General features: G+C 44.9%; 1 pseudogene; it reads left to right on the plus strand.

Annotated features, from left to right (window-relative positions):
• Positions 1–1674: 1674 nt before the first annotated feature.
• LOC144326212 (uncharacterized) lies at positions 1675–2312 on the plus strand (annotated as a pseudogene).
• The last annotated feature ends 10612 nt before the right edge of the window (positions 2313–12924 follow it).

Raw genomic sequence — 12924 nt, forward strand, 5'->3', positions numbered from 1 at the left:
GTCTGACTCTAGATTTAATCCTTCGAATGTCACCAGGTTCACAAGCGAGTCTAGTATTTCATCCCAGTCGGATGTCGATGAATGACATTCTACTTTATGCTCCCTCCCACACAGGCAGGGTGCCATGCATGATAGAGGGGATTTTCGGATGGACAGATGCAAAGGAAGAAATACTAATAGTAAACAATTCTTCACATTCCTTAACAACAGAAGAAAAGCAGGTCCTACAATTGGGACTCGGTTTTGTTCCTAAGCCTTGCTATAATGCTTTTTGCACCAGGGTAGATTTACATAAATTTGTGTGTAATATTAAATTACGTGACATGTTTGGTATCAGAGATCAACAGCCACAGCAATTTAGACCTAAATCATCTTTTTCCCCCGTCCAGTTCTAATACTTCCATCACTTTGTTTCATCAATTGGTGATCCATGATTTGGAAAAACTTGAAAAAAGGGGCCCTGGGACCCAGAACAATTTAACTAAGTCCCAATGTGCCTGCCTTAATGACTTATCCAATGCTACTAACATTATCATAAAACCAGCTGATAATGGAGGGGGAATTGTCTTCATGAATAGACAGGATTACATAGATGAGGCTACTCGCCAACTTTCTGATTCCCAATTTTATGTTAAAATAGCCAAAGACCCTACGGACTCTATTACCACCCTTCTCAAAACAGTATTGCAGCATGCCTACACCATGGGTTTTATTGATAAACACACATTTGAATTTCTCCCGCGTACCTATTTTTTATTGCTTACCTAAGATTCATAAGACTGTATGTTCTCTCCCAGGTAGACTGATAGTTTCGGGTTCTGGTTCCATCCTGGAACCCATTGCCAAATATTTAGATTCTTTCTTACAACCTTTTGCCAAGGACCCTGCCAAGCATACAGGTACTTACAAGATACTGCACACTTTATTCGACAAGTGGGACGGAGGAAGGTTTCGGATACCACTGTTTTAGCATCTTTGGATGTAGCGTCACTCTATACTAACATCCCTTTGGAAGACGTATGCCACATCATTTCTCAACTGTGGGAGTTCAGACAGGACCCTCACCACCACCCCCTTCTGAATTCTTATTAGATTTACTGGATATAGTTTTTGAAAAGAACTATTTTCGTTTTTTTGATCAGTTTTATTTTCAATCTCAGGGTGTGGCGATGGGCTCACCCTTAGCTCCCTCGGTAGTGAATATCTTCATGAATTTCTTTGGAAGAGCTCACATCTTGAACAATAATCCATAATCTGCATTTCTACTACACTACTGCAGGTACATTGGTGATTTATTTTTTTCTGTTTAGTAATGAATATGATTTTCTGCAGTTCTCCACTTAGATTAATTCAATACAGCCGGCTTTATCTTTTTCAGGACATCGTAGTACTAATTCTTGTACATTTCTGAGGTGGTTGTGAAGCCTTTCAGGAAACCCACTGATTGTAATTCTTTATTGCATTATTCCTCCTTCCATCCCAGGCATTTTAAGGATAACTTACTGTACGGTCAACTATTGAGAATTAAGAGGAATTCCTCATTACAGAATGATTTTTTTAAGTAGAGATGACACTCTGTCCAATTCTTTACTTTCCAGAAAATATCCAAAGCGAGTGATTAATCTGGCGAAACAAAGATCCTTAGCTAAGGGTCGCTCACCACTTTTCCCCCCAATGCCATCAACATCGTCCAATACACGGATCACGGGATCATTGGAATTTCCCATAAGGATCATAAGAAAACACTGGCATATCTTGTGGAATGTCCAAGGCTGCTCTGATTTTCCACTTATCGGCTTTAGAAAAACTCAGACATATTGGTCCACTCTGACCTTACATTGACACATTCTCCCACTAGTTCCATCCTGATGGGTCATCATAAATGCGGTAAATGTGTATCTTGCCCTTCTGTGTTACAGATGAAAGAGATCTATGCTCATTCTAATTTTAGATTTACCGTCTGTCATTTCAGTACATGTCAGACCAAAGATGTGGTATACCTAATAAGATGCCCTTGCAATCTGCTTTACATTGGATTGACCACATGGGCTGTCGGTGTCCGTATAGGAGAGCATCGATTCTGCATTAGGAATCAAGTCGTGGAGGCAACTCTAGTTCAGCACTTTGTAAAACACCATCATGCAGACACAGAGCTACTTTACACGGTCCTATGGGTTAATCAGAGAAAATTTGGGATGAGGAGAGATCATGTCAAATTACTGCACCAACAAGAAACCAGACTGATGTACCTATTTAAATCCCTGCACCCGGGGGGTTTGAATACTGAATTAGATTTCAATTGTTTTATTTAAGTTTTCTGACAAGGTGGCTACTGTTTGTATTCTCTTTGCTAGATTTTGGATACTGTACCTTTAAATTTCCTGAAATTTTATGTAATTCATTGGACCTGTGGATAACCTTTATAATGCTACTAGGGCTCTGCCAACACTATCAGCTTACTACACTTTTAAGTGATCGCTGATCCATGGCCAATTGTACCTTTGGGGACAATTAATTTGGTATATATTTATTGCTGGTTGTTTATGTGCAGGCCTGTCATTTAAATCTCTGAATTGTATTTGAATGCCTTCTGTTTATGAATTTTGAAACAGTATAGTGTTATAAATATATTGTCAATATATTTTTTAGCCAACGTGTTGCTTGTTGTCTATCAGCAATCTGGCTGCAACATTATGCTCCATTTGGAGCTTCCAAACCAGGCCCAGGGGCAGCCCCATACAGTAATCCAGTCTTGAGGTTCCCAATGCATGAACTATAGTGACCAGATTGTCTGTGTCCAGGAATGGCTATCGTTTGCAAGCCAGACGTAGCTAGTAAAAGGCTTGCGAAATGAGCTTCCAAGAAACAGCTTTTCCCAGACATCTCTCGGTATTATACCTCTGATTTCTCCACTCATCCTTTGTATACATGTTGGTGGGTGTATGTTGCCCAACATGGCTAAATTCTGATTACATTAATTATTCTCATTTCAACAATTACAATAAGATGCTTCTGCCATCTGGCTCTCTTTCAGAAGGCCCTGGGCTCTCCTTTAATAAACCATAATTAATTTCAGAGCACATGAAACAGAAATCCCAAGGTATCTATCATACCATAATTCTGGCATGAGAGAAGACACCTGGGCGATAGTTGGATGGAGTGGAAAACCCATTTTATCTAGACCAAGTCGCTTCTGGTAGAAGTGCGTAGAGTCAATATGTTGCAAATGGTTTGGGGGGGGACAAAACTGTAGGAAGCACTAAGTATTATTGCATTGCAGGGGGTTAGACAAATCAGCCTTTCTCAACCTGTGGGTCCCCAAATGTTGTTAAACTACAGCTCCCATCACCCCTAGCTAGCAAGGCCAGAGCTCAGGGATGATGGGAATTGTAGTCTGGGGACCCACAGGTTGAGAAAGGCTGGGCTTGATGATCCTTGGCAGTGCTTCCCAACTCTAGAATTGTATGATTCTATGAGCTGTAAACCCTAGGGTCTTGTGATAGATGCCTACTGTTGCTTTTCTTTCCAAAACCAATCACACAGCATCGTTCACCTTGCCCTTAATCTGCATGGTTTCCCAACTAGCACAGAGCAGTCAATTCTCTTCTGGCAATCAATGACAAACAAGGAAGAGCCTGCTGGATCAGGCCAATGACCCATCTAGTCCAGCACCTTGTTCTTGCAGTGGGAAATCAATTGCTTATTATGGGAAACCTGCAGAGAAGGATTGAAACACAAGCACACTCTCCCTTTGTGTGTTTTCCAGCAACTGCTATTCAGACTAGTAGCCATCGCTAGCCCTCTCCTGCTCCTTGCATTTGTCTCATCCTCTTTTCACTGCCTCCTGCACTGCATGAAGAAGTCCTGTCTTTACTCTGCCCTGGATCATCCAACATTCAACTTTACTGGATGTCCAGAAAACTGTTAAGGAAACTGAAGTCTGATTGCCTTAATAGTAACCAAGTACAGTGGTACCTCAGGTTAAGTACTTAATTCATTCCGGAGGTCCGTTCTTAACCTGAAACTGTTCTTAACCTGAAGCACCACTTTAGCTAATGGGGCCTCCCACTGCCGCTGCGCCACTGGAGCACAATTTCTGTTCTCATCTTGAAGCTAAGTTCTTAACCCGGTACTATTTCTGGGTTAGCAGAGTCTGTAACCTGAAGCGTATGTAACCTGAAGCGTATGTAACCTGAGGTACCACTGTCTCAGAATGAGAAGCCTCCTCCTAGCTAAGGAATATGGTAATCCAGATCTGTGTGTAAGCAGGGAACCTAAGGGTGAGACTGGCAGTCTGAATCGGAGACTGAGGCTGCAAGAAGAGGATGGAAAGCATAGTTGTGCTCTGTAAGACTCTGATAGTGGTGATGGTTCCCCTAGAAATCTGACAGGAGCAGTGAATTGTGGGACATCTATTAGGATGTCTACCTGTGCTCAATCTGTATATCTGTAAATTGACAGTACAAAAGGCCATAGCTCCCCTGTGATCTCCTAGCATACGAGTTTATTTCTCTCTGCTCAGAGAACTGGGGTGCATTTTCCATCAGCTTCATAGAATTGTGGAGTTGAGAGGGCCAAGGGTCATCTAGTCCAGCCCCCTGCAGTGAAGGAACCACAGCTTTTTTTTTATGAGGGCAAGCTGCTACAGGAAATGTGACAGACACGTTTTTGAAAAATAATAATTTAAGTCCTGCCCAGCCAGTAAAAATATGGTATAAGAAAGAAGATGAAAAAGAAAAGAAAAAGGTTTTTTGTGTTTTTTTGCAAACCAGACTCCCTAGTGTGGGATAAAAGAAAACAGACTGTGAGGCTGCACATAAGAACAGCCTGCTGGATCAGGCCAAAAGGGACCAATATAGTCCAGTATCCTGTTCTCAGAGTAGCCTGTGGAAAACGAGCAAGCAGGAATCAAGCACAAGAGCACTCTGCCCTCCTGTGGTTTCCAGCAACATTCAGAAACATTGCTGCCTCTGAACAGCATAGCCATTGTGGCTAGTAGCCATCAGTAGCCCTCTCCTCCAGGAATTTGTCTAATTCTCTTTTAAAGCAATGCAACTTAGTAGTCATCACTGCCTCTTTGCAGGAGCAAATTCCATAGTTTCACTGTGTAAAGAGGGACTTTCTTAGATCCTCCCTAATTGTTCCAACACTCAGCTTCGTCCATGACTTCAAGTGTTAGGAGAGAGGGAGGGAAATTTTTCTCTATTCACTTTCCCCATACTGTGCGTATTTTATACACTTCTAACATATTGCCTCTTAACACGGAAGCTGGGACCTCAGCTTGGTTACTGTATAGAGGTGTAGCCTTCAAGGAACCTGCTCAGATCAGATGCATTGACTACAATGTCTACCCAGGGCACAGACCCACTAATTATATTATATAGTTGCCCTCACAGCAACAGGAAGGATTGGAAAACTACACAGCCTGGACTGAAAGCCTAGGCATCTATGAAAATCCAGGAAAACGAAGGACCTGGATAAGCTGTGGCAGAAGGGGAGAAAGAAACAACTCCATGGGGAAAGGGGTGGAAAGTCAACAAACATAAGAGGAAAAGACGAAATTATGACTGCATATGTTTAAAATGTTGAAAGTTAATAAAATAGAATCAAAAAGAAAGAAAACAAATGACCTGCTTCCTCTCATGAAAATGGCAACATATTTTAGGTGCAGAAATGACTAAGAGCATCTGTATAATTCGGAAGTTGACAAACATTCCTTTGAATTTACTGTGTGCTACATACATCCCAGGGACGCGGGTGGCGCTGTGGGTAAAAGCCTCAGCGCCTTGGGCTTGCCGATCGAAAGGTCGGCGGTTCGAATCCCCGCGGCGGGGTGCGCTCCCGTTGCTCGGTCCCAGCGTCTGCCAACCTAGCAGTTCGAAAGCACCCCCAGGTGCAAGTAGATAAATAGGGACCGCTTACTAGCGGGAAGGTAAACGGCGTTCCGTGTGCTGTGCTGGCTCGCCAGATGCAGCTTTGTCACTCTGGCCACATGACCCGGAAGTGTCTCCGGACAGCGCTGGCCCCCGGCCTCTTGAGTGAGATGGGCGCACAACCCTAGAGTCTGGCAAGACTGGCCCGTACGGGCAGGGGTACCTTTACCTTTACCTTTACATACATCCCAAGTGACTGATGGGGAAAACACTGGGAAATCAGTGTAAATGCATTAAAGGGCCAAGAGACTGAAATAAGGGTTTGATGCCCAATTAGCTCAGTCTATTGTCCTAATTTTCCCAAGGTTTGGATTTCATTGATTTCAGAAATCTCCAAGATCCCTGAGCCTATTAGCAAAAAGTCATTGCTACACAGTCAAGTTTGCAGACTGTTGTTGTTGTTTAATCATTTAGTCGTGTCTGACTCTTTGTGACCCCATGGACCAGAGCACGCCAGGCACTAGTCATGGCTATATGAAGCATGCAGTCTTCTGCTGAGAGCACATAGTAACTGCTTACTTGATTCTTCCACCCCAATGCCAAATATCAACATACACCCTGCCAGGTGAACACAGTCCCTTAACACATCATTAGGGCTTGCTGTTAAGCTTTTACCCTAAGTAAAAAAAAAACAGAGGGCCATCAGTTGTGTGGTTTTTTCTCTCCACGCATGCTGAGACAGTAAGGAAAAGATTAGAATCACAGAATCATGTTGGGTTAGAAATGACACCCAGGGTCAGTTAGCCCAACCCCTTGCAATACAGGAATATCCCGCTTTTCCTTAAGACGTTCCATTTTCATTGGAGAAATGTTGGGAGGATATGGTAGGGTGCCTGTATTTTCATCAGAGAAACTTTGGAGGGTATGGAGTTATGTGACCCCCCCGAGCCAAAGAGATACGTAACCATACAACCTTTAGAAGAGATCTGAAGGCAGCCCTGCATAGGGAAGAATAGCGCAACACAGGGAGTCTTGATTTTTTTTTAAAAAAAATTGTGTGTGCATGTCCAATATTGTCCCTTTCTAAAATTCATTTATTAGTGTTTTTCTTTTTGTAAATTTGCCAAAGAATAAAATAAAATTGGCATTTGGGATTTCTCTCATGACAGTGGAAGACGTGTGTGATATGTCCCATGGGTGTAGTGGTAATGGCACTTGCCCTTCTGATAGGAAATGCTATGGAGGGGGATCACAGATAAATGGGTTGAAGAAGGTCAGTTGGGGGTAGAGTGAGAAATGTTCCTCATCCAAGGAATATTGGAGGGTATGATAAACTCATGTGGACAACAAGTGTAATGTGTGAACTCACCCATCACAGATACAGCCTGCCGCTGCCTTGGGTTATCTCAGGAACACAAGAGGCTGTCTTATACCAAATCAGATCGCCAGCCCAACCCACTCAGTATTGTCTAGAGTGATTTGTGGTGGTTTTCAAAGGCTTCAGAGGCAGGAGTCTCTCCCAGCTGTATCTAGAGAGGCCACAGGGATTGAGCCTGTGCTTTCTGCATGCAAAGCAGATGCTCACACCCTGGTCCCATGCTACTTTCTTGGAATGGCCAGCTTATTTATTTGTATGTTCCGTGCATGTCAGCACTGAGATTCTGCAAACTAGCCATACTGTGCTTGTTGAAAGAATTTGACCACGTCAATTTCATTCCAGACAGAGAAGCATTCTGCCTCTTATCAGCTGATTAAATAATGCTTTGGCTAAAAACAGAATGGGAGCCATTTATCAATTCAGTTGTTGAACAAAATCATATCAGTCTTCATCAGAGTCTGCGGCAGAGAGCAGGAAACTCAGGGCTGGTGGAAAAGCAGAAGCCCAGTAGCAACAGTTCTGCTGCCATGGCAATCTGTGGGAGATAAATGACTGACTACCCATTGCGCTGGCTTTGTGAGCTTTGCAGGGGGAAGGTCCATGTTTTTCTGGTGTGAGATGGCTTCTGGACACAGTGCTTGCTGAGCTATTGAAGCTGCTACCACCTGATGCAGTATCAGCAACCAACTTGGATGGATTGAGATTTGGAGGGTTCACAAAAGCACAGCCCAAATGATCAAAGGGATGGAGTGACTCTCTATTATGAGGAAGGGTTGCAGCATTTGCAGCTTTTCATTTAGAGAAAAGGAGAGTAAGAGGTGATTATAAAATGATGCATGGCATGCATAGATAGAGAAAAGTTTTCCGCCCTCCCTGACTCTGGAACTCAGGTACATCCAGCAAGTCTGAGTGGTGAAAGATTCAGGACATGGAACTTCTTCTATGCAGTGCAGTTAAACCATGGAACTCACTCTTACAGGAGGCAGTGATGACCACCACCCACCTGGATAGCTTTAACAGAAGATTGGACAAATTCATGGAGCTATCAATGGCTACTAGCCGTGATGTCTTTACTCTGCCTCTATGGTTACAGGCAGCAATGCTTCTGAATAACTGTCGCTTGAAACGTCAGAAGGAGGGAGTGCTCTTGTGCTTAAGCCCTGCTTGCCGATTTCCCATGGAGGCATCTGGTTGGCCGCTGTGAGAAGAGCTGGATTTGATGGGCCATTGGCCTGATCCTGCAGGCTCTTCTTATGTTCCTCTGATTTTATAGGGGATTATGTCTAAGGCTGGTTGGCTGTGTACATTGGTGTCATGGCAAATTCAGAACTGCTGTTGTGTTCACGTCCTGCTTGTGGGCTTCTCATGGTAATCTAGTTGACCATCGAGATTTATTACTGTGGGTGATGAGAGAAAGTCTGGACTGTGGCTTTGGAGGGGGTGTTGGGGGGGGACAGGTTGTTCAGAAGCTTGGGAGGGACACACATTACTTTGACCAATAGAAGGTTCTCCACTGACTAGTGCTTTTTAAAGAACAGAAGCTATCTCTGTGCCAGAATGTGAAACTGCTTTTTTAACCTATGAGCAACATTTTGTAAAAATCTCTCGACAGCTGGAAAATATCGCCCTCAGTGAGATGAACTGCAGCATCCTGAAAATCTTCAGCAGCAGCCACCATCTCCACATGCATCCTAAAGTTACCCTTTCGCACAAGGGCAGCTATTAGTAGGCTTGTGTGGACTTGCATTGCACAATGGTTGGCACCAGTTGCTACCTTTATTACAGGGCTGCAGAAATTATCATAATGATGCTTCTCTATTTAGGACCATGATTTATTTTTAATCCTTCAGTAAAAATGCCCGAAGATAACAAGAACACGTTTTTAATAATAGGATACAATGGATGTAATAGCACTACACATTCGTTTTTGTTTTTTAATGAAGATTAAAGATGAAAGGGTTTGCAGAAAGAAGTTCCAGTTGCATATTAAAAAAAATATATTGAAGTAAATCAAACTAATTGATTTAATAAAATTAATAGAAGTATGAAAAAAGCCTCATATGCAGAAGAGACTTATAACTGGATTGGTGGAGTATTTAAGACTATCAGGAAAGCCCAGTTTCATGTTGTGCTGCAGAGAGGGAGTCCTTTGTTTCAGCATTTGCTGTAGGTAAGATATAACCCAACAAACAGCGTATAATTTTTCAGGGTTATAGATTCATAGAATTGTTCAGTAGGAGGGACCTTGAGAGCAATCTAGTCCACCTCCTTGCAATGCAAGCATCTAAAGCATCTATGACAGATGGTCATCCGACCTCTGCTTAAAAACTTCCAAGAAAGGAGAGCTTGCTCTATCTTTCATGTGACAGCCCTTCAGATATTTGAAGATGGCTATCATATCTCTTCTCGGTCTCCTCTTTTCCAGCTCCTTCAACCATTCTTCATAAGGCTTAATTTCCAGACCCTTTACCATCTTGGTTGTCTTCCTCTGCACAAATTTCAGCTTGTCAACATCCTTCTTAAATTGTGGTGCCCATGACTGGACACAATATTCCAGGTGTGGTTTGATCAAGACAGAATAGAGTGGGACTATCACTTCCATTGATCTGGACACCATACTTCTGTTGGGGCAAGCTTGTTTTCTTGTGCTCTGGAAGGTAGGACTGAAACCAATGGCTTCAAAGAAGATTCAGACTGAACATCAGGAATAACTTTCTGACAGTAAGAACTGTTTGGCAGTGAAACTGTCTCCCTCAGGAAGTTGTGGACTCTCCTTCCTTGGAGATTTCTAAGCAGAGGTTGGATGGCCATCTGTTATGGATGCTTTAGTTGAGGGGGTGATGCAGGGGGTTGGACTTGATGACACTAGAGGTCCCTTTCAACTCTACAGTTCTATGATTCTACGATCTTCCATGGGATAGCACTTTTGATATTTGAGGATGGATGACATATCTCCTCCCTGTTTCCTCTTTTCCAGGCTAAACATACCCAACTCCCTCAACTGTTCATCATAAGGCTTGGTTTCCAGACCCTTCATCATCCTGGTCACCCTTCTCTGCACATGTTCTAGCCTGTCAATATCAGAATGGGAGGTTTGAGCATTTCACTAGTTTCTTGACAAACTGTTTTCCAGAATTTGAATCCCTATGGGTAGCCCCACCATTAGTGCAAAAAGGTTGTGATGCCATACGGGTAATCTTCACTGGTGTGCTGTGTCATCTGTGTAGGATTTCCATAGAACACTCTCTCACATAAGTTTCCTGCATTGCAGGGGGTTGAACTAGATGGCTTGGGTTCTCCATCTCTACAATTCTATGATTCTAAGCTGAGACTGACATATATGGTTTGAGATTACCATAGCACATATACCACTGAGAATCCTTTGTTTGTATGAACAGGTCTTTCTCCCATGTAAGGTTAAGTCCTATTAACAGATCAGTGGAAATACCTACTAATTCTACTGCCTCTCAGCCCAACCTTCCTCTCACGATAGTTGAGGAGGACTAGGTATGCCAAGTAACTTGGAAGGAAAGATCGGCTCTGAATGCAATAAATAAATTAGTGTATGTCTGGCTGCATCTGTGCCAGCTTTCAAATAGGCTTGGAAGATCTCTTTCTTTTAAAATGCTTTCAGACGAAATGTCTTTCGGTCAAGGGCTTCGCACAGGCAACTGGCTGGCCACTGTGGGAAGCAGAAAGCTCGCCAAGATGGGTCTGATCCAGCAAGAATTATCTTACCTTCTTTGGGAATTTGTGACAGCAGGATGTAAGAATAAATTCAGAGGGGAGGAAGAGGCTCATGATGGCATCCTGCCCGTCTGAATTCCATGTGCTGGGGGGATCACGAGTTTTAAATTGTATTTTAGACATTTAGTTCATTCTAGGGATCATTTCGCTGGACATTTTTAATGCCCAGTGTGGTGTAGTGGTTGGAGTGTCGAACTAGGACCTGGGAGACCAGGGTTGAAATCCCCACTTGGCCATGAAGCCCACTGGGTGATCTTGGGGGGTGGCAGTCACTCCCTCTCAGCCTAAGCAACCCCACAGGCTTGATGTGAGGATGAAATGGGGGAAAGGGGAACTATTCACCTTGGGCTCCATGGAGGAAAGGTGGTATGTAATAACATTATTTATGCCTTTATATCAGCTGCCTTGGGGGGAAAAGCTTTTTGCCCTAAGAGGTGACAGAAGTCTAGAAGCACCTAAAATAAGTAAAAATCTAATAAACCAAAAGAAAGCAACCAGCCTCTCAATCATCCTTTAATGTAATTCTGGACAGAAAATAACCTTATTCCGTATTCTGAGTTCTGTTTATTCCACTTCATATTTTGAAGGCTGTTTATGGAAACAACATTAGACTTTTCCAGCTGCTTCTCTTTGTGATGGCCTGGGATTCCGATTCGGAGGATGAAACAGAGGAATCCCAGCCTGCACAGGAGTCCCCGCCTCCAGGGCCGGCTGAACTGGGGCAAGGCCTAGATGCTGAAGAGCCTGCACCTGTGGCAGTGCATCAGGAGCTGGCCCCAGGTGAAGCCCTTCTGGCCCCAGAGAGGCTTGACGACTCAGTGGCCACAGGTGAGCCTCCTCCAGGGCCCAGTAACCCTTCGGCCTCTCCTGATCTGCAGAGGCTTAGAGCAGAGAGGCGAAGGGAACTGGTTGCCCCCAGGAGGAGTGCTCGCCTTAAGGCCAGAGGAGGCGGGGCTCCTGGGGGCCGGGACCGCCCCTGGCCTTAGAAGAGGATAAAAGCCCAGTCAGCCGGGCCCCAGGTTGCGGGAGCAACGTCGTTGTTGGCTTCGGACCTTCCTGCGTTCCTGATCCCTGCTCGGCCTCCTGTTCCTGACTATCCGGTACTCCTGTTCCCTGCTCGGCTTCCTGTTCCCGACCATCCGGTGTTCCTGTTCCCTGCACAGCCTCCTGTTCCAGCGTTCCTGTTCCCCGCCCGGCTCTCTGCCTCGGACCTCGCCCCTCTTCGTGTGGACTCTGCTACACCCAAGGTACCTTACCCCCGGGACCAGCACAGTTTGCTCCCGCCACACCCGCACTCCCCCTTCGTAGGGGTGCGTTCGGGAAGAGCCAGAGGCCATGGCTGAACAGGCGGCTGCACTGGTGGCTTTGGCCCAGGAGAACCAGGCCTTGACTCACACCGTGCAGCAGCTCAGTGACGCGGTTGTGGCACTTCAGCAACGCTTGGAAGCCCTACCGGCTCCTGGGGCCGACGCCCCGGCTCCGGGCAAGTACCCAGTGGCTTTGCCTGAGAAATTTGATGGAGCCCCGGCCAGCTTTCCCATGTTCCTGGCCCAGGCCAAGCTGTATATTCAGGGGCGAGCCCGGAACTTTCCTGATGACCGCACCAAGGTGCACTTTTTGATTAGTTTGTTAAAGGACCAGGCGGCCAAGTGGGCGTTGCCGCTACTCAGGCAAGACTCCCCCTTGCTGGCAGACTATACGGGGTTTTGCAATCGTTTGGAGGCCGCGTTCGGTAACCCCCAGAAAGGGAGTCAAGCCAACCGGGCGATTCGGCGTTTGAAACAGGGCAAGTCCACGGTGGCCGCATATACCACGGAGTTTCGGCTGTTGGCACAGGACTTGACCTGGAATGACTCGGCACTGCGGGACCAGTATCTCGAAGGGCTTTCGGACGAGGTACTGGACCAGTTGGCCACAATGGAACGC

The sequence above is a fragment of the Podarcis muralis genome, chromosome Z (genome assembly GCF_964188315.1).
Source record: "Podarcis muralis chromosome Z, rPodMur119.hap1.1, whole genome shotgun sequence".
Classification (NCBI taxonomy): domain Eukaryota; kingdom Metazoa; phylum Chordata; class Lepidosauria; order Squamata; family Lacertidae; genus Podarcis; species Podarcis muralis.